The following is a 21,693-nucleotide window of genomic DNA, read 5'->3' on the forward strand; positions in this document are numbered from 1 at the left end:
CAAACTAGGGGATTTATTGCAGCAGCACCTGCACTGTGGAACACACTCTCCATAGAAATTAGACAAGGACCAATGATATGGCTTTCCATCATCCATTAAACACTTTTAGGCTACATCTGCACCATACATTTAAAGCACCAGTATACCACTTTTAACAGTCATAGCTGCCCCCAAATAATCCTGGGGACTGTAGGCACATTAGTGGAATGGCTAAAATGGGGCAGAGTTGTGGGCAGACAAGGGGTGGCTGAGGGGTACCAAGCACACTTATGCCATATCCTATATTTACTGCAAGCACGTCTCTGTCAATGGTATACCCTTATACTTTCCTCCAAGCTGGCATAGGGAATTCCTCCTTCCATGGAGTTCAATGCGAGTGAAAAGCATTTTTTTCTAAAAAAAAAAGAAAAATAAAAGATGACCATTTGTGGTGGGTTCTGGGGGGGAGGGGCACACTCAAGCACCTAGGGTCCATTCTGTCTCCCACCAAAAAAAAAAAAAAAAAAGTCAAACCCTGTTTACTTTCTGTAATTGCTCTTTTATTGGCTGTGCTTTAGCGTTTGGGGTCTGGCCCCTAGAAGTTCTTGGAGTCCTGTTCCCTAGTGGGTCCCCCTCCACTGCCCTTAGGCAGCTCCTGCAAACATGTTTTCCAGCCTCCTTCAGGGCAGGGAGTGCCTGCGACCCAGCCCAGCAGTCACCACACCTTGGTCCAACTTCTGGTTGGTTTGTGGACAGCAACCTCTGCCTAGCTTGCAGACCTGCCCCTTCCTCCACAAGCCCTGCTCCTCTGCCAGCCACTGGCCATGCCCTCTCCCTCTTACGTACAACCAGTCTGGGGAGTGGCACTGTCTGTAACCATCCTCCTCCTCAACCTCCAGATTGCTTCGTGTAGAACTCAGCAGGGATGAGGATGGATGGAGACAAAATTAGAATTAGTTGGCTGTGCCTGGCATTGGCTTTGGCTCCACCTGCCCTTGACCTTGACCTCCCTGCCTCCCACTCAACCAGTCCCAATGGGCACCATCCACCACTGCAAAAGGCTCCCCACCACCCCTGCTATAAGCTACTGATGTCGGTAATGTGCACAAGGGCCAGTCTTTGGACTGTTTGCGAAGTTTCTGTCAAATTCTGGGCTTTTTATTGCAAATTCAAGATTACAAACCATTCGTATTTTGTTTTTAACTCTCTGCTTGAAGCTATGCTTACAGCCTGGATACTGGTCTGTTTCCTTCTTTCTGGATTCACTCCAGTGTGTGTGGACATTTTTGTCGAAAGTTGCAGAAATGTACAGTTAGAAAAACAATTCTATACTGTTATTTGCAAAACATGCAAAGAAAAAGGTGGGTGAACGCTGTGGCAAGGCAAATGGGAGGGGCTTTGGGGTAGGACAGATGGAAAGGGCTTAGGAGTGTTACTTCTTTTTGGCTGCTGCTGGCTCCGGTTATGCAATACGGTTAGTAGTAGTAGTACTGCCTCTGTATCCCACCTTTCCTCCAAGGAGTTCAAAGTAGCATGCAAGTTCTCCCCTCACCATTTTCTCCTCACAACAATCCTGTGAGGTAGATGAGACAGTGACTGGCCCAAGATCATCCTGTGAGCTTCATGGCTAAGTGGGGATTTGAACCCCAGGCTTCCAGAACCCAGTCCAACCACTACACCACACCACTAAGCCAAAACTTACTAATTTGTATCCCTCCATTCCGCTTCTGAATTTCTTTGCAGCCTTCTTCTTGCTTCTTTCTGCTACAGGTGTCCAAACGTTCTCTCTAGTACTTTCCAGTGTTTCAGATCTCTTAAAATGTTTCAAGTTTCCTCAAGTTTCTGATTCCATAACTGTTTTCTTTTCATCTTCTATCGCCATAAGTCTTCTTATCTTAAACTCCCTGCCCTGTCTTCCAACGCAGCTGATATACAATAAATATTTTCTCTCCCCCTCTCAAACCTTTAGTCAATTGAAAGGACAGTACACTCCTGTTTCGTTTCTGTTTCTCCTTAATTGTCAAGTTCCTCGAATGAACCTTTGATCCTTCTGTGCAAAACATTCTGAACCCCGTTACAAGCTTTTGATCCTCCTGTGCAAATCTTCCACTAGTTAAATTGTACCCTTTCCTTGCTCATCTTGTGTAAAGAGCCTCTAAAACCCAAACTAACTATTTTATAATGCCAGAACACAAAATAGTGGAACAGATTTATTATTTCATAAGAGCTCAAGCACAATCACAAATAGAAATGCTCATATCATTTATTTTATTACATTTGTATGTAATAATTTTATGCTTTTCCTCCAAGGGGCTCAGGACTGTGTATGAGTCCTCCCCTGCCCTCATTTTATCCTCATATAAACTTTGTGAGGTAGAGCAGAATGAGAGCCAATGACTGGGGCAAGGTCACCCAGTGATTGTCATGGCATGGTGGGGATTTGAACCCAGGTCTTCCTGGTCCTAGTTTGGCCCTCTAACCACTGTACAACACTGGCTGTCATATAACATGAATACTTATTCTTACACACTATTACATGCTGCTCCAAGCATATCTTCAATTAAATTCAGTGTTCTGGTCTTCAGGAGAAGAGCAAGCTTAAGCCAAATATGCAGGAATCTAGCAAATGGGCTGTCTCCATTAGTTTGATACATTCCTCCTGAAATAAACAGTATAACAAACAGAACTGAGGGGAAACTTTTAAGCCATCCTAAAAAGGCCCAGGAGAGAGTCATAGTGACCCTCTACCAACAAGGAAGCAGTTAGCTTTCACCTCTGGTTCACACATGGTTCTTATATAATAAATCACCATAGCCTTAGGGAAGAACCAATTGCCCCTCAGCAAATATACAGCAGAAACAGAAGCCTTTATTTCTGTGAGTCACTGTCCCCAAGCACTGAAACAACTTCAGCTTTTATTAATTAATACAGATTTGCATTTCAAGAGTATACTCTATGAGAAGGGATCTATGAGTCCATATTCAGTGCCTCTGAGTACAGAATCATGGGGTGAAGATACACAGCCGTAATTGTGGGAAAGGATTTTTCTTTGCGAGTCAAGTGCTCTGCAAAAGTTTTCACCCACAGCACCCCACGTTCTTGTCCTGTTTAGCATTCACACATAAAGTAGTAGTAGCAGTACTAGCTTTTTGATTTTTAAAAAGCGGTGTTTGCAAAACTCCTGCAAGGTAGATTTTCAATATTACAGGGACGGGGCAACCTGGGACTCTCCAGATGTTGTTGGACTACAACTCCCATCATTCCTGAACATTGGCTAATGACCATGCTGGCTTGGGATGATGGAAGTTGAAATCCAATGGTATCTGGAGGGCCATATGTTCCCCATCCCTACTTTAAGTCATTGGGATAATCAGGCAGAATCCAACACTCATCACCTCCCTCTTAGTTATACCACCACTTCCAGGGAGTTTAGAGATTGTTACTGAGTGCATTCTGTAGCTCAGGAGTTGCAAAACTTTGGTCCACCAGGTGTTACTGAACTACAGTTCCCACCAATATTAGCAAGCATGGCCAATGGCCAGGGATTATGGGAGTTGTAGTTCAGCATCATCTGGAGGACCACAGGCTTCCCACTCCTGCTGTAGCTGCTAATGTGATTATGATAAATTTACCTCACTACTGTCTCCAGGATGCAGTAGTATTGGTGTGAGGGTGAAGCAGGCAGCCCCTGAAGGCTCCTGCTACTAGCTCTCCTTCTTCCCCACCTTTGAGATGGGTCTGTGTTCTACTAATCAAAGGTAGGAGCATGATGAAGAGGTTTTCTTCTCAAGTACTACTGTTGGTGAAAGTCTCAGAGCCAGGGCCGGCTCTATTATCAGGCAGAGGAGGCAACAGATTTTGGATGTCACAAAGAGGTGGCATATTGTTCGCTGTTTAATCTGTTATTGTATTTTTCTGCCAGGGAGAGGGGAGAGATGGTTGTGGGATTCTCAATCTCAGGTAATGGAGAGCATGACTGGCCTTAAGTCCTACTTACCTTAATTTGGGCCTACGGCCATACTATCCTGAACGCACCTGATCTTGTCTAATCTCAGAAGCAGGGTCAGGCCTGGTTAGTACTTGGATGGGAGACGGCCTGGGAATACCGGGTGCCGTAGACTTAGAGGAAGGCAACGGTAAACCACCTCTGAATACCTCTTACCATGAAAACCCTATGAATATATCAAAAAACTGACTTGAAGGCATATAACAACAAACTGTAATTTGGGTGTGTGTGTGTAAGGTCTACCATTTGTTGCTCTGCTTCAGGCAACAAATTGGCTTGGCCTGGCCCTGTCCAGTTCAGATTGCTTGCTGGCAATTTGCTTCAGACCTCTTTTTCCTTTACAGTCTAAACTGCTGGAATATAGTGGGAGGTCTATTCAATCTTAGCATCAGAAATTTTCTTTCTTGTCACCCCCCTGCTGTATTATTTGTGAGTGATACTTTTCTGTATTGAAACCATTTTAAAGGAGAACATGAAACTTAAAAAAAAAACCCACCACACAACCCTAATATATTTTTACAAATGCTCCACCTATTATTGTTACAAAGAACACCCCCGGTTTCTGAGGGAAAGAGAAGATGAGGTGGGGGGTTGGGGTGGGTGAGAGAGAGAAACCATTTTCTGTTGGGCAGCAGCATGATTAAAGGTATATTCACTAATAGGAAAAAACCCTTGTGGTTTAAGAATGTACCTATAGCCAACAGATATTTCTATCAGACTTTAAAAAGCAGGGAAATTGGGCAGCTATAGTGAATGTACCAGGGGAGCAGGAGACCTGATCTCCTCTCTGAGATATTGGACTGCCCTACACATTTATAAAAATGTAAACACAATTTGGGTTGGTCTTTCACAGTCCAATCCACTTCCTGTGTATCTTGGAAGAATTTTGTGACATATGCCTCTGAAATATCTGTTGGCTATAGGTACATTCTTAAACCTCAGGGTCTTTTGCCTATTAGTGAATTTCTCTGCTTTTTAATCCGGGAGGTAAGAAATGGGATCGTGTGCAAATTTGCTGAGAATGGATTGATCATTTGCATGCTTATTGAGTTCAGTGGGATTTACTCCCATGCAATCATGGCTAGGATAGGTAAAACTGATTATTATTATTATTATTATTATTATTATTATTATTATTATTATTATTATTATTATTATTATTATTTGATTTACATCCCGCCCTCCTCCCAGCAGAAGTCCATGGGGGAGCAGGAGGGGAGGGGAGAATAGAGGGAAAGAGGAAGGGGGGAGAGGGGAGCAGAAGGAGGGGGAGGGGAAGGAAGGGATTGGAAGGGGAGGGATGAAGAAAGGGGGAGGGAAGAGGTAAATGGGAGGTGATAGGAGGGAGGAGGGTAGGGTAGGTTTGATCATTTGCATGCTTATTGAGTTCAATGGGATGTACTCCTGTGCAATCATGCTTGAAAATGAAATTGACTGCCTTCAAGTCGATTGTGACTTATGGCAACCCTATGACTAGGGTTTTCATGGTAAGCGGTATTCAGAGGTGGAATACCATTGCCTTCCTCTGAGGCTGAGAGGCAGTGACTGGCCCAAGGTCACCCAGTGAGCTTCATTTAAACTTTGTATGGTTTTTAAAATTGTATATTTGTTTTTAATGTTCAATGTTTTTAATTTCTGTAAACTGCCCAGAGAGCTTTGGCTGTGGGGCTGTATATAAATGTAACAAAGAAATAAATAAATGGCTGTGTGGAGATTTGAATCCTGGTCTCCCAGGCTGCAGTCCTAGGATAGGTAAAACTGATCGTGGGGGAGGGGGAAGGAGGGGAGGGGAGGGGAGGGGGAGGGAGAGGTGAAGGAAGGGGGAGGGAAGGGGCAAGAGGGAGGGGATAGAAGTGAGGAGGAGGGGAGGGCAGGCTTGATCATTTGAATGCTTTTTGAATTCAGTGGGATTCACTCCTGTACAATGATGCTTAGGATAGGTGAAACTGACCTGGGGGAGGGGCAGGAGGAGGGCGGGAAGGGGAAGGGGATAGGAGGGAGGAGGAGGAGGAGGAGGGGAGGGGAGGGGAGGGCAGGTTTGATAATTTGCATGCTTTTTGAGTTCAGTGGGATTTACTTCTGAGCAATCATGCTTAGGGTAGGTGAAACTGACCTAGGGGAGGGAGGGGGTAAGAGGGAGAGAGGAAGGGGGAGGGGAGAGGATTGGGTGGGTGGACACTGGGCAGAGGGGAAGCTCCTTTCCTTTCCAAAAGGAAAACATTGTGAATAGTATCATTCTTTTGAAGGGTTTCTCCCACCTTTTTATTCTATAAGAGGCGCATGTAGCCTCCCACCCAAATTTAAACCAAAGCTTTCCTTGGCCACATCCACACCAGACCTTTATTTCCCTTTAGATAGTCATGGCTTCTCTCAAAGAATCCTGGGAAGTGTACTGAGAGTTGCTAGGAGAAGCCCTGTTCCCCTCACAGACCTTCAATCAGAGTGGCTGACTGTTAAACCACTCTGGCCATTGGAGCTCTGTCGGGGGAATAGGAGCTTCCTCTCAGCGCCCTTCACAAACTACACTTCCCAGGATTCTTTGGAGAAAGCCATGACTGTCTCATGTGAAATAAAAGTCTGGTGTGGGTGCAGCCCCTTGATTAGCCAAGCCCAGCAGCTGTGAGTTTGGCTTTTAGAACACTGACAGTTGGTTCTTACTGAGCATGCCCGACATTATCACTGAGTTCAATGCTAAATTTATTAAATTAATTAAAAATCAGCCACACATTTTTTTAACTTTTTGCAGAAGATGAAGGTCAGAGTATGGGGTAAGGTCAGTAATAGGATTACAGGTACTCTGTGAACATGGCTGATTTTGAATGAATCTCAACAGATTATGAGAACTCTGACAGAAAAAAGTCCAAAAGGGGTCTGGTCTTTTCTCTGTCTTTTTACACTTTGAACTCTCGATTCTCTCTAACTGTTTTGTGTATCACCATGAAAATATAGAGGGTTGTTAAGCAAGTGTTTCTGAGTTCAGGACTATAAGTTTTGTAAGGTTTTGTTTTGAAATGAGCTTATGGGAAGCATCAGAATGGCATGGGAGTATTTTCGATTTAACATTGAGGAATGCAAAAAATCCATGCTGACTATAGTATACAGCCACTCTTGTGGCTGTATAATTAGCACTTGGAACTTGTATCTGTATCTGATCTTATATGCCAGAAAGTGGGTCGGGCAGCCTCTGAATAAGGAGTTTCTTTCTTCTGATCAGTGCCATTTTGGATTTGTTTTGGAATCCCTCTGTCCTGCAAGGTCTGTACGTTCAACATACCTACTTTGTATCTGCTTATACTGAAATAAGGTCAGCATAGAATGATTCTCAATTTAAGAGTTTTAAAAGGCTAGTTATCCTGCAACTATACTCCCATATAGGTTTTTTTTTTGCAAGTTTCAAATGGAAAAAAAAAATGAAGGTTCTTGCTGCATCCCCCATGCTCTTCTCGTTCTGTTAAAGAGAAGGTGGGTGGTGTGTTGAAGCCAACAGAATTAGGTGGGAACTACAACATGCAGCAGATTGGGGTGGGCTACTTTCTTTGCAAGAAGAAAACTAGCTCAAGGAAAGGCCTGGATTATAATCTTCCTCCTTGTTCTAGTTTTCAACTGGCAGAGAGGCAGGGTTTTTTTTACATATGGGGGACATTAAAAAATGGAATCTTCCTCCCAAAGTCTGAAGTGGCATCGTACTAATACGATGCTACCCTAATTTTATCTTGTATGGCAGCATTCCCCAATCTGGTACATGCTCTCCAGATGTTTTGGACTACAACTCCCATCAGCCCTACCTGGCATGCCTCTGCTGGCTGGGGCTGATAGGAGTTGTAGTCCAAAACCATCTGAAAGGTACCAGGTTGGGAAAGGCTGTTTGTATGGCCTAGGAATAGAACAGATACTCATTTGTGCTAAGTGTTTCAGAAATAAGGGCAGGCATGACATCCTTGATGGGCTCCACCTGAAATTCAAACCCTGTACCCAGCACACTCCATACTGCACTCCTTCATTATCTTGCTAGTCTTTAGGGAAGGAATGAGCAACTTGTTTTCTGGCAAGGGCTGCATTTCCTTGCAGGTAATCTTTTGGGGGCTGAATTCTGGTGGTGGCTGGAGCCAGAGGCAAAAGTGTTCTGGATTAATTATTCAATTTTGGCCATAGCTACTCCAATTAGAATTCTCAGCCTTACACAAGCCTACCCATAAGGAACCTGCTCTGAGTTTGACTGAGTTACTCTTGCTGAGTATTTTTCTACAGACCAATAGAGGAGGGGTGATTAACCTGTGGCCTTCGATAGTTGCTGGACGATGACCCCCATCACCCACGACTATTGGCCTTGCTAGCTGGGGCTGATGGGAGTTGAAGTCCAATAACATCTAGAGCAGAGCTTGGAAAAGTTACTTTTTTGAACTACAACTCCCATCAGCCCTAGGCAACATGGCCACTGGATTAGGCTGACGGGAGCTGTAGTTCAAAAAAGCAACTTTTCCAAGCTCTGATCTAGAGCAGCCTTTCCCAACCAATGTGCCTCCAGATGTTGTTGGACCGCAACTCCCATCTTTCCTGACCATTGGCAATGCTGGCTGAGGCTGATGGGAGTTGTGGTCCAACAACATCTGGAGGCACACTGGTTGGGAAAGGCTGACCTAGAGGGCCACAGGTCAGACACCCTTGCAATACAGCTGCTGTTCTGGAAAGCAAGTGAAAGTAATTCCTTACTAACGTGTGTGTGCTACTCTCCATCCCTGCACACACACACAAACGTGGCAGAAGCCTACTAAAATTGTTCTCAGACAGCTGGGGCAGTGGGGGGGACCTCTTCCCTAGCCAAACAACTGGGGGGGGGGAGTTTTTAAAACACCAACTTATTCCTATCAAATTAAATACTGCTCCTTCCCATTATTCTGAAACTACACAGAAAAGGGGAAAACCCTTTAAAAATTAGGAAAAAATGAGAAGGAAATGGACAGGAAGAAAGTAAGTCTGATGGGATGGAAGAATAGGGTTGCTTCAGGAAGCATTGGGGGCTGAATAATCATCCCCAGACCACAGGTTGCCCACTTGTGCTTTTGAGGAAGGCAGGCAAGCACCTCTTTTGCTGCAGGTTCGACCATTCAGCAAGCTCCTGGGCTGCTTCCATTTTTTTCTGATAATGAGGATGACACAACTTGCCCATCCTCACTGGCCAAACTGGACGTAACATGAAGTTGTGCTTTTTTATTATTGAAAAGCATCCTTGGAATGTTGCAGCAGAGAGCAGAAGAGAGATGGGGGCTGCTATATCTTTCCCTCTCCTGCTCTATTTTTTTGTCTGCTACAAATTGACCCCACAAAGTTTTCTCTTTTCCCCCCCTCCTATGGAGGAAAAAATAGTATGGGATGGAAGATTTGTTTCTCTTGGAAAACCATTTCCTTTTGAAAATGATGTTGGGGGGGGGGAAGGATTATAGCTCAGTGAGAGAGTACCTGCTCCGTCGGTGTGTGTTTACACACATTAAAAGCACCCCCTTCCCAAATCCAGGGAGCTGTAGTTTACCCCTCACAGAGCTTCAATTCCAGCACCCTTAACAAAATACAGTTCCCAGGATTCTTGGGGGGGGGGGAAATGTTCTTTAAATGTATGGTGTGTACACCCCAGCATCTCCAGTTAAAAAGTAGCACCGGGGTAGGGAATGGCCAGCCTTCAGGCAGGATGTAACCTTCAGGCCCACAGCCAGGGCCGGCCCCAGACATGCTGGGGCCCTTGGGCATAAGCCTGCTCCAGGCCCCGGTGCTCCCTTTCCACAATTCGCGGCAGGATTGCTGCCGTGGATAGCATGGCGAGAGCTTCGGAGCCCCCCTATTCCCTTGCTTAACCTACCCTTCTCAGCTGTTCTGTGGTTGCACGCGGAGCACTGCCCTTACCAAGATGGCGGCCGAGGTTTCCCTAAGGGGCTGAAGCCTCTGCCGCCATCTTGGCTCATGGCAGGGATACGCACATGTAGTACATGTAGTGCCATCATGTGACACTGTGATCTCCTACCCACCGTTGATTTAACATCACCATCATCATTAGATATTTACTCTGTATAATTTGCTGTTTGATATGATAGGGTGTAATGGTTAGAGTGTTGGACTAAGGTTGAGGAGACTGGGGTTCAAATGGCCACTTGGCAGTGAAGCTCCCTGGGTAACCTTGGGCCAGTGACGTAGATTAGGCTCTCTGCTAGCCTATCTTACAGGGTTGTTCTGAGGACAAAATGGAGAGAGAAGAAACCATGCATCCTGCTTTGAGCTACTTGGAGGAAAGGCAGGATATAAATGTAGTTAATAATAAAAGGTAATATGTGCTGGTGGGCCACACACCCACAGAAGAGAATGTCCCCACTGTTCACACATGCTAGTCTATTGGTTCTGTTAGGAATCAGTGTTATTTTGTTCAGCTTCAGTCTTGGGGTGGGAAATCAATAGGCCATGCATGCATGTTTGTTGGTTCATAAATCCATTAAGGGAGCACATTGTTTACTGTAGTTAATCTTATTTGTAGATAAGTACACAAAGCTTCCTTGGCTCCAGTACCGGGATCTGGCTGGGTTTTTAAGGCTTTAATAGGTCTTGCTTTTGAGTAGACATGCCTAAGATTGGGCTGTAAAATTTGTACTTTTGACAGGGACATTGCTACATATTTAAAAGTTTGGGGGCACAAACCTACAGCATGAATTTACATAGAATCAACATATGCTAATTTTATGGGTATATATGCAAATTTAGGCTGAATTTCAAAGGGAGAAAGCAAACTCTGGCTCTTGCTGGCAGGGCTTACTCTGTGTTAGTGGGTGCCAACAAGACTTTTTGCAAATTAAGCTGGTGGGTGGCTTGAGTCTCCCTGACACTACCTTTTGTAGTATGCCCAGCTGCCTTGTAAACAAAGGTGTTTTTTTTTAAAAAAAGTTATTAATCTAATAATACTGTTTAGTGTCTGCACAAGTTTTCTTATAGCTCTGTAAGTGAAAGTGCTAAAAACTCCTTTTTTAAAAGATAAAAGAAATGAGAACTGAACATTCAGGGAAGAAGCTTAGGAGAAGCTTGAGAGGGCCTGGCCCAGTCACACTGTCTTCTAAGAATGACTGTGGGTATGTTGGGAGTTAACATTAAAACACTGATTCTGCGCTTCCATTTCAGTCACCATGTATAACTCTTGTATTCCACAGCCAGAGATGCTTTAAGCAATGCTTTTTCATATACTGGTGTGTGTGTGTATTGCTCTGATAAACACCACCCACCAAACAAATGGTTGCTTCTGGCAAAAACATCATCTCTAGCTTCCCCAGTAGGTGTGCACCAAAAGCTCTGCTAGCATAATGTTTCATGAACAATGTCTTAGCAATATTGCAGTATGTTGTTATACAAATCCCATAGGCAGACACATTTAGGATGGCAGAGAAAGAGGCTCTTGCCTGAGGTCCATATAAAAACAATTGGCTGAGTCTTTTGTGAGCAAGGTGCCCAAACCAAAATTGCATACATTAGCTGATTAAAATAACAACACAACAGTAAATGTACCATAGCATGCTAGAGAATCTGTAACTCTCCCTGGTATTGTTTGACAACACAGGTTTCCCATCCCTGTGCTAGACAAATCTTTAATTAAAGATCTGCTTTCTGTTCAGATGACCTGTGATACAGACGAACTGATCCAAAATTTCAGGATACGCTGAACACCATGGTCCAAGATAGGTTTGTGGCAGGGCTGTATGGGGCCGGATGGATCTGAACTGGCCTGTGGGATCAGCTGACAATATTTAAGTTGGCTGGTACTGCAGCCTAGATGGCAAGCTGAACCCAGAGTTTAATTTGTTGGGTTTGCCGAGAACCCAGTGCAATGGTAGCATTGGAGGTCAGGTACCAGAGCTTGACTAATGAAAGTCCTAGATCAAGACTACCACCCGGTACCTAGTGGCTCTATATCGATGGGGCAGTAGAATCTGCTCCAGGCCAAATGTCCAAGAAGCTGTCCGAGGTTCTGAAGCACTTTGCACTTCCCCTCTCCCCCCTAGGGTGTCCTCAGTATGGAAGTGCTATGTATCTAAAAGAGGGAAGGGATGGGGCTGGAAGAGATACATAGAGATGGGAAGGATCCTTGAAGAGCATTGGAAAATCCTGCTTTAAAAAGAAAACCTGCCCCACCTCTAAGCCCTTGATACTGGCAGGAGCCAAGACTGCACAAACGGATTGCTATCATGCTGTTGGTGAATATAGGAAACAGAAAGGAGATTACATACAAGAGCTCCCCCTTGCCAGACTTGGGAGTTTGGCTAAAGGGAAGCAAGATTATATACTTGTACACTTGGCAACCACAGTCTTATTTGTTGATCCTGAGATTGCTGTTCTTAAGACTGCTTTCTGGCTTGGAGCCTTCCTATCTGTTTTGATGTATCTAGATGCAGCATTTGCTTGTGTTGTATATAAAGGAACTGATTTTTGATGATTTATTCAAAGAGGCGAGGGGAGGAGCACGAACAAACACAAAATAAAGGAGTTGTTCTGAAATGTCACCATGTAATAGAATGTCCTTTAGGGAGTACTAATGAGCCTAGCCGTACACAGCTGAAAGCAAGTGTTAAATAAGGGCAGATCTATATACAGTCAAAGGAATCTGATATGAAGCAGACCTGTACTTTCTTTCAAGCTGACACAAACACTGCCAGGCCACTGTTAGCAGGATCTTTTAAAGATTGTAACTGTACTTGTAGGTCCCAATTGCTTAGGCTGCAATCCTATACCCACTTACCTGGGGGGAGTAAGCATCTCCCTAAAATATCTTCTCCTAAGTATCTGAAAGAGCACCTTCCCCAGTATCTGACCTATGATCTGCAGGCGAGGCCTTGTTGGTGGTGCTGCCACTGAGTGTTGCCGAATTGGCGCTGACCCGTGACGGCCTTTTCAGTAGTGGCTCCTTGTTTGTGGAATGCCCTCCCCAGTAAGGTGTGCTGTCTCCATCACTATTAACTATCAGGAGGAATTTGAAAACATTCCTGTTTACCCAGGCATTTGATGACAGAAGGGGACTGTTCCTGGCAACCGGAAGATCACCTGAAGATGAAATAATGTTTATAAGATGTGTTTTAGAATATTTTTAATTGTGTTTTGGAATGTTTTTAGTATTTTTCGTTTTCTTGTTAAATTATTTCATTTATGTTTGCCACCCTTGGCTCCTCAAGGAAGAAGAGTGGGATGTACAGTACATTCTGATGATGATGATAAGCCACATTGAACTCAAGGGGCTAAATTCTGAATAGGCATGTGTAGGACTGCAGTGCTAAGAAATGAGTTGGAGGGCCAAATCCTCCTCTCCCAACAGATCCCTAGAAGCTTCATCCATGTTTTCTCACCACAAAGAGTCAATTCTGCTTCAATGAAATTTTATTTACTTACTCCAATTTCACTGTACAATCTTAACAATGTCTACTCAGAAGTAAGCCCTTGAATGCAGTGGGGCTTACTCCCAGGTAAGTAAGGTTAGATTGTAGCCTCACTAAGTTGCCCAATAGTGATTGCTTTCTGGGCATTATACAAAGAAAACGCATGCACACAAAATGCAAAACCCAAAACCCAATGGCAAACATAAAAGCGTTAAACAATTATAAAGCAGAGCTTAAGACCATATCAAGCAGCACTTCATATAAATATCAATGACCTAAATTGGGGGTGGGAAACCTTATTGGCCCAGTGGGCCAGATCTTTATCTCCAGCCATGTTGCACACTAACTTTGACATGTGGGCGGGGCTGCCCACCTGTCAATCTGATGTCATGATGACATCAGGGGACTGATAGGTGGATGGTCCCATTCTCCTGTCAAAGTTGACTTGTGAGGATGGGAGCGGAGTCTGCTTCACCAGCATGTTCCCTGCAGGAAACAGGATGGCAAAGCAGCACCCAGCAGGATTGAATGCTCTGCTCACCAGCTGATGAGCGGAGGGTTCAATCCTGCTCTCTGCAGGGCTCTGCTTTGCCAGCACATTCCCTGTGGGTAATGCACTGGTGAAGAAGCACCCAGCAGGATTTAACCCTTCCCACCAGCTGACATCACCCAGTGATTTCAACAGTGGTTCAACCTGTGAGTAAACATGCCCGCTTGGCAATTCTAGCTTCCTGGTCCTTAAACAGAGTTTGGAAAAGTTACTTTTTTAAACTACAACTCCCATCAGCCCCAGCCAGCATGGCCACTGGATTGGGCTGATGGGAATTGTAGTTCAAAAAAGTAACTTTTCCAAGCTCTGGGTTCTAAAGATGGCAGATGTTTCAGGAGTGTTGTAAGGGAGTTGTGGATCACATAGGGGAGTCCTGAAGAGCATGATAAAATCTGAAAACCTGATGTTTGATGCCAGTGCCAGTGCTGAGGGTTGGCATGGTCGGGCATCTGCTAAGGGTCCACACTCTGGCAGGGGCCTCATTGCCATGAGGAGATAGAATCACTGAGAGAGGGGGCCTGTGGAGGGTGTGTTGCCCAATGGCCCTCCAAAATGTGGAGCTGACACTGACGCTTCTACATTAAACAGTGTCTGGTTACAAGTAGGTGCCTGGGAAAGTGCCAAACATGATGGTAAAGTGCTTCTCGGTTTCTTTTGAGACCGAGGCTGGAGGAAGACAATAGTTGTTGCTTTGTTAAAGTGAAATGAACAATTTTTGGAAGACTAGAGTTCAAATCCCCACTCATAAGAACATAAGAACATAAAAAGAGCCTGCTGGATCAGGCCAGTGGCCCATCTAGTCCAGCATCCTGTTCTCACAGTGGCCAACCAGGTGCCTGGGGGAAGCCCGCAAGCAGGACCCGAGTGCAAGAACACTCTCCCCTCCTGAGGCTTCCGGCAACTGTTTTTCAGAAGCATGCTGCCTCTGACTAGGGTGGCACAGCACAGCCATCATGGCTAGTAGCCATTGATAGCCCTGTCCTCCATGAATTTGTCTAATCTTCTTTTAAAGCCGTCCAAGCTGGTGGCCATTACTGCATCTTGTGGGAGCAAATTCCATAGTTTAACTATGCGCTGAGTAAAGAAGTACTTCCTTTTGTCTGTCCTGAATCTTCCAACATTCAGCTTCTTTGAATGTCCACAAGTTCTAGTATTATGAGAGAGGGAGAAGAACTTTTCTCTATCCACTTTCTCAATGCCATGCATAATTTTATACACTTCTATCATGTCTCCTCTGACCCGCCTTTTCTCTAAACTAAAAAGCCCCAAATGCTACAACCTTTCCTCGTAAGGGAGTCGCTCCATCCCCTTGATCATTCTGGTTGCCCTCTTCTGAACCTTTTCCAACTCGATAATATCCTTTTTGAGATGAGGCGACCAGAACTGGACACAGTATTCCAAATGCGGCCGCACCATAGATTTATACAATGGCATTATGATATCGGCTGTTTTATTTTCAATACCTTTCCTAATTATCGCTAGCATGGAATTTGCCTTTTTCACAGCTGCCGCACACTGGGTCGACATTTTCATCGTGCTGTTCACTACAACCCCGAGGTCTCTCTCCTGGTCGGTCACCGCCAGTTCAGACCCCATGAGCGTTTATGTGAAATTAAGATTTTTTGCTCCAATATGCATAATTTTACACTTGTTTATATTGAATTGCATTTGCCATTTTTCTGCCCATTCACTCAGTTTGGAGAGGTCTTTTTGGAGCTCTTCGCAATCCCTTTTTGTTTTAACAACCCTGAACAATTTAGTGTCGTCAGCAAACTTGGCCACTTGACTGCTCACTCCTAATTCTAGGTCATTAATGAACAAGTTGAAAAGTACAGGTCCCAATACCGATCCTTGAGGGACTCCACTTTCTACAGCCCTCCATTGGGAGAACTGTCCGTTTATTCCTACTCTCTGCTTTCTGCTTCTTAACCAATTTCTTATCCACAAGAGGACCTCTCCTCTTATTCCATGACTGCTAAGCTTCCTCAGAAGCCTTTGGTGAGGTACCTTGTCAAACGCTTTTTGAAAGTCTAAGTACACTATGTCCACTGGATCACCTCTATCTATATGCTTGTTGACACTCTCAAAGAATTCTAAGAGGTTACTGAGACAGGACTTTCCCTTGCAGAAGCCATGCTGGCTCTGCTTCAGCAAGGCTTGTTCTTCTATGTGCTTAGTTAATCTAGCTTTAATCATACTTTCTACCAGTTTTCCAGGGACAGAAGTTAAGCTAACTGGCCTGTAATTTCCGGGATCCCCTCTGGATCCCTTTTTGAAGATTGGCGTTACATTTGCCACTTTCCAGTCCTCAGACACGGAGGAGGACCCAAGGGACAAGTTACATATTTTAGTTAGCAGATCAGCAATTTCACGTTTGAGTTCTTTGAGAACTCTCGGGTGGATGCCATCCGGGCCCGGTGATTTGTCAGTTTTTATATTGTCCATTAAGCTTAGAACTTCCTCTCTCGTTACCACTATTTGTCTCAGTTCCTCAGAATCCCTTCCTGCAAATGTTAGTTCAGGTTCAGGGATCTGCCCTATATCTTCCACTGTGAAGACAGATGCAAAGAATTCATTTAGATTCTCTGCAATCTCCTTATCGTTCTTTAGTACACCTTTGACTCCCTTATCATCCAAGGGTCCAATTGTCTCCCTAGATGGTCTCCTGCTCTGAATGTATTTATAGAATTTTTTGTTGTTGGTTTTTATGTTCTTAGCAATGTGCTCCTCAAATTCTTTTTTAGCATCCCTTATTGTCTTCTTGCATTTCTTTTGCCAGAGTTTGTGTTCTTTTTTATTTTCTTCATTTGGACAAGACTTCCATTTTTTGAAGGAAGACTTTTTGCCTCTAAGAGCTTCCTTGACTTTGCTCGTTAACCATGCTGGCATCTTCTTGGCCCTGGCGGTACCTTTTCTGGTCTGCGGTATGCACTCCAGTTGAGCTTCTAATATAGTGTTTTTAAACAACTTCCAAGCATTTTCGAGTGATGTGACCCTCTGGACTTTGTTTTTCAGCTTTCTTTTTACCAATCCCCTCATTTTTATGAAGTTTCCTCTTTTGAAGTCAAATGTGACCGTGTTGGATTTTCTTGGCAATTGGCCAGTTACATGTATGTTTAATTTAATAGCACTGTGGTCACTGCTCCCAATCGGTTCAACAACACTTACATCTTGCACCAGGTCCCGGTCCCCACTGAGGATTAAGTCCAGGGTTGCCGTCCCTCTGGTCGGTTCCATGACCAACTGGTCTAGGGAATAGTCATTTAGAATATCTAGAAACTTTGCTTCTTTGTCATGACTGGAACACATATGCAGCCAGTCTATGTCTATGTCCGGGTAGTTGAAGTCACCCATTACTACCACATTTCCTAGTTTGGATGCTTCCTCAATTTCATATCTCATCTCCAGGTCTCCCTGAGCATTTTGATCAGGGGGACGATAGATCGTTCCCAGTATTAAGTCCCTCCTGGGGCATGGTATCACAACCCACAACGATTCTGTGGAGGAGTCTGCCTCTTTTGGGGTTTCGAGCTTGCTGGATTCAATGCCTTCTTTCACGTATAGAGCGACTCCGCCACCAATACGTCCTTCCCTGTCCTTCCGATATAGTTTATATCCAGGGATAACCGTATCCCACTGGTTTTCTCCATTCCACCAGGTCTCCGTTAACCATGAAGCTGACTGGGTGATCAGTTGCCATGTCTCAGTCTAACCTACCTCACAGTGTTGTTGTGAGGATAAAATGGGGAGGATGTGGGGAGGTCCATGTATACCACTTTGAGCTCTTAGAGGGTGGGTGGCATAAAAAAGTTTATTAAAATAAACCGTGTGACCTGGATCACAGATCCATGGCATGTCATCGTCATCATCAATTAATTTATGAATCGCTTCTTGTGAAGTCTTTGAGGGAGGAGCAGAGTGGCAGGGGTACTGTGCTTGCTGGAACAAGGGTAGGGTAGGGTTGAGATGGAGAGTGAGGTCACGGGGAGCCCTGGGTTGGCTGCAGGGGCGTCACTAGGGGAGTGCGGGGGGTGCGGACCGCACCAGGTGACACCAACCCTAGTGACACCACTGGTTGCCTGTGGTCCTGCCAACCTGGAGCTCTTCCGCCACACCGCACTCTGCCTCCATTCCCATCCCAGTGAGTGTGCCTGCTGCCTCCTTTAGATGGATGCCACGCCTCCTCTGCCCCCCCACTACTGGCATGGCGGGAGTTGTAATCAGGGATGCAGCATATGCGGAGTGGAGGTTCCCGTGTTTCCTCCCCAAGTGCGATGTCAGTAAAAATCACCCTCTGCGCATGGCAGTTTGCATTCGGGAAACAAACTCCCATTGGGGCCAACTTTAGCCTGTTCCTGAGTAAATGCTGCCAACTCCTTGACAGGCTTATAAATACAGATTGCTGACACATTTTTATATGCAGTTTTGACTAATGTGCCCATTTTTGCAAGCAATATTTCCTAATATGCCTTTTTAATGTTAATATGATTTTCACGAATATATTCATTTTTACGCACACTTTCCCCTAATGTATGTATTTTTGCAAAATGTTGGTTGGAGAACTCCATAGCGGAATTTGGATAAGTGCAGATTCTGAAGGATGGCTGTGTTTTGGTTCTCATATTGCTTTGGAAAGTGCGGATTTGATAGATTTGACTTTAAATGTGAACTGGATCAAAATTTCTCCCCATCCCTAGCTACTGGGCAGAGCTTGGAAAAGTTACTTTTTTTGAACTACAACTCCCATCAGACCAATCCAGTGGCCATGCTGGCTGGGGCTGATGGGAGTTGTAGTTTTAAAAAAGTAACTTTTCCAAGCTCTATGCTGCCACCCCAGGGAAGCCTCTGGAATGTCATTTACTGGGAAGCACAAGTGGAGAGAGTGCTATTGCACTCACATCCTGCTTGTGGCCTTCTCATAAGCATCTGCTTCACCCCTGTGAGAAGAGGGTGCTGTACTTGATGGGCCATTAGTCTGATCCAGCAGGGCCCTTCTTATTTGTGTCCCTGCCAAATAAGGAAGTACAGTAAGTACAGAGAACAACTGCAACAACTTCTTTCAGGTCGTTGCAACACAAGGGTAGCAATGACGGAGGAATTCAAGCACAAGCACATGTGTGTGTTGCGCTTGCCTGTGATCCCCCCCTCCTTTTTAAGGAAAGTATAATATGCCCTGACATTGTCTCATCCTACCCTCCCTTTTTCATATTGACAATGTGGTCTCTGTGGACTCACATTTGAAATTCAGCTTGAGGATATTGGGAAGCTCAGCTCCTACAATCCAAGCCAGGGTCTTTGTAACTGGAGCTCTGGGCATTTCCTCTGAGTCATCTTGTCTTCCTCTTCAGCTCATTCACATAGTGCTTTGGGCCTGATGATCACAAAGGGATTGCCAATTCTAATACCCTGCTTTTTAAGAACAGATAATGCCCCACATCTGCTGCTGCGTACTTTATATTCCTAAACATGATCCTCCCAACCATTACACCGAATTAAATAGAATTGCTGCACAGTAGATGCCTATAGGAAACTTAGTAGGTAAGTAAAAGCATCCCATTGGAATTTACTCTGGTAAGGATGGATAAATCAATCTGGTTTTTTGTCCCTTTTGCATGCATTGATCTGTCCTGCCCTGTCCCTGCATTAAATGTGCAGGGAGATTGCACGCAATTAATTCACAAAATGTTGCAGTGTGGAATACTCCTGACCAGGACACTCCATTCCATTACCTTTGGCTGGAGCTGATCCAATTTTCTGCCCTTGCTCCAGTCAGCCAGCATTCCATGGTCACTGAACAAACTAGTCCTCCTTGGGATGTTTTTGGAGTTCTCCCATTATGATTTTTTGTGTGTTTTTCTGCAAACTTCAGGGTAGGGTTGTGGAACCTGTGGCTCTCCAGATGTTGTTAGATTACAACTCCAGTAATCCCTGACCATTGGCCATGTTCATTGGGGCTGATGGGAGTTGGAGTCCATGAACATCTGGAAGACTGAAGGCTTCCCATCCTTGCTTTAGGGTTTCCCCAAGGCTCCAGATACCTCCCTCTTGAATGTAGATGGTAAGCAGATATGCTATTACAGCCTATGCCTGCGTAATGATGCCTCCAATTTACAAACTGCAGGCTGGGTTTTTGTCATTGTGCTCAGCAACAAATTTTATGCTTTCCACCACCACTATGTTGCTTAATGTCCAGGCTTAACAAGAGTTCTGCTCCACTCAATAGCTTGCTTGCTTCCCTCTGACTTGAGTAGAGCAGGCTCCCCCCGCTGCAGCCAGTCACCCTCCAACTTGCAGAGGGGGATGGTAACAGGGGTGTGTGGAACTAGCGCACTCATTCCCACTCTCATGTTTTGCTTACTCATGAGTAGGATGCCCGACTAGGGCTAGAATCATCAGAAGTTGGCACAGGGCCATGCAAAAAGATGAGCAAGAGTAGCTTATTTTGAATGCAGGCAGGAATGTAACAGGATTTTGGAGCTTGAGGGGACATTGTAGGTCATTTAGTCCAGCCCTTCACTCAGGGCAGGAATCTTGCAGTTACAGCATCTAGTCACACTGTTCCAAGGTTACTATTTGATCATCCGGGGGAGGGGCACTCATGGGACTGCTCCTGGTCCTGGAAATAAAGCTGAAATCTTGGAAGTGGTCTGAGTTACTCTATTCTTATTTTGACTTCAAAAGCCTGAAATACCAAATGGAGTAAAGACTTATTTTTTGGGGGGTGGGGGAATTCGGAAGCATCTTTGGAAAACCCAATCGTATTCCTGTTTCTTTTGAGAAAGGGCGTTTTTGACTGCATAAGACTGATGGGAAACACGGATTTCAGGAGAGTCAAGAGTTCAAGATTTTAATCTCAGATGTCACCTGAGCTACAAACAAAATGTGTATGAACTCCCAACAGCAAAGCCTCCCAACATTTCACTTGGGCATTTGCAACAACTTTTCAATCTGGTATCAAGCAGCACTACTCAAGTCACTCTCCCAATCTTCTGGGACTTCTGTATGCAGATTTCAGCAACCTGTCTTGCTTGGTCTGAAACAGAGTGTGCTAGTTTAACAACAAAACCAAAACAACTTCAACAACTCCCACTTTCATAATGTGCTGTCCCAAACACACAAGGAAGTAATTCCCATTTCCCCACATTTCTTCGTCAGTTTGCAATTTTTTTAAACAAAAAGTCCTCATGAAAATTCATCAGCATTTTATTGCAGATTTCTCCCCAATGTACACATTTTTGTTTCAGAGCACAGATTTTCCGTAATATACACTTTTCTTGCAAAGCAGTTTCCTCGAATATAATACATTTTTGCATGTTATTGTCACTCATATATGCACTGGCTGCCCATTAGCTACCAGGCTAAGTTCAAGGTGTTGGTTTTTGAGCATAAAGCCCTACACAACTTGGGACCAGGATACCTGAAATATCATCTTACCCCTAGATACCCAGTTGATCACTGTGTGCTGCAGTTGAGGGCCTCCTGCAGATACCATCTAATCAGGAAGTCTGTTCCACACAACATAAGAAGCAGACCTTTAGTGTTGTGGCACCTACCCTTTGGAATTCACTTCCCTTAAATATTAGATAGGCACCATCTCTATTGTCTTCTTGGTGCCTACTAAAGACATTCCTCTTTCAACAAGCCTTTTAAGTAGAGACCTTATCCCAGTCTGCATCTCTGTTGGATTTGTTTTTAAAGATGTTTGAAAGATTTTTTTAAAAAAGATTTTTTGAGAGGTTTTGTTTTTAAGACATTTTATATATATA

The 21,693-nt window shown here is 44.5% G+C and overlaps 1 pseudogene; it reads left to right on the forward strand.

Annotated features, from left to right (window-relative positions):
* Positions 1-3,986: 3,986 nt before the first annotated feature.
* LOC133384686 (5S ribosomal RNA) lies at positions 3,987-4,100 on the forward strand (annotated as a pseudogene).
* The last annotated feature ends 17,593 nt before the right edge of the window (positions 4,101-21,693 follow it).

Source organism: Rhineura floridana, chromosome 4 (assembly GCF_030035675.1).
Source record: "Rhineura floridana isolate rRhiFlo1 chromosome 4, rRhiFlo1.hap2, whole genome shotgun sequence".
Classification (NCBI taxonomy): domain Eukaryota; kingdom Metazoa; phylum Chordata; class Lepidosauria; order Squamata; family Rhineuridae; genus Rhineura; species Rhineura floridana.